Source organism: Myotis davidii, unplaced genomic scaffold (genome assembly GCF_000327345.1).
Source record: "Myotis davidii unplaced genomic scaffold, ASM32734v1 scaffold290, whole genome shotgun sequence".
Taxonomy (NCBI): domain Eukaryota; kingdom Metazoa; phylum Chordata; class Mammalia; order Chiroptera; family Vespertilionidae; genus Myotis; species Myotis davidii.
The window spans coordinates 938,785-939,297 of NW_006285049.1; the positions used below are offsets into that span (position 1 = coordinate 938,785).

Sequence of the window (513 nt, forward strand, 5' to 3'; positions counted from 1 at the left end):
ACTCGGCCCGGATTGTTTTCCCCAAATTGTTGTTCTATAAACTGGCGCGGGGTGGGGAGTGGGGGGACCCGACCAGCTGCGGTGGAAGCGAGGGTCTGAGCTGCGCTGGGAGTGTGGAGGCGTCTTCACCCAGACGGCCCGGCGCAGGCAGGTGCCTTCAGGGGCCCACGCTGGACTCCGGCTGCTGCCCGTCGCTGACCCCGCGTTTAACCTTCCTGGTCCTCCTCAGCCGCGCTGCCTCAGTTTCCCCGACTGGGAACTGCTTCTCGGGTTGAGGGGCAGGGGCGGTGGAGGCGGCTGTAGGTTGGGGCCTAAACCTCCCTGCTCACTCCATTCTTTTTTGTTGTTCACGATCCCCGTCGCAGGGAGGGGGCCATCTGTCCCAGCTCAGCCCCTCCCAATGGCTGGACTCCCACTCCCTGCCCGCTGGGCTCCGCGCCCCACGTCACTTTGCTGTCCCTCAGTTCCACAAATATCTGTTGCGCGCCCACGGTGAGCCAGAGCGCGCCAGCC

The 513-nt window shown here is 65.3% G+C and overlaps 1 protein-coding gene across 1 annotated transcript in view; it reads left to right on the plus strand.

Moving 5' to 3' along the window:
- The window catches only part of C1QL4 (complement component 1, q subcomponent-like 4), a 13,372-nt gene that overhangs the window by 198 nt on the left and 12,661 nt on the right, over positions 1-513 (plus strand). The gene's annotated exons all lie outside the window — the stretch shown is intronic.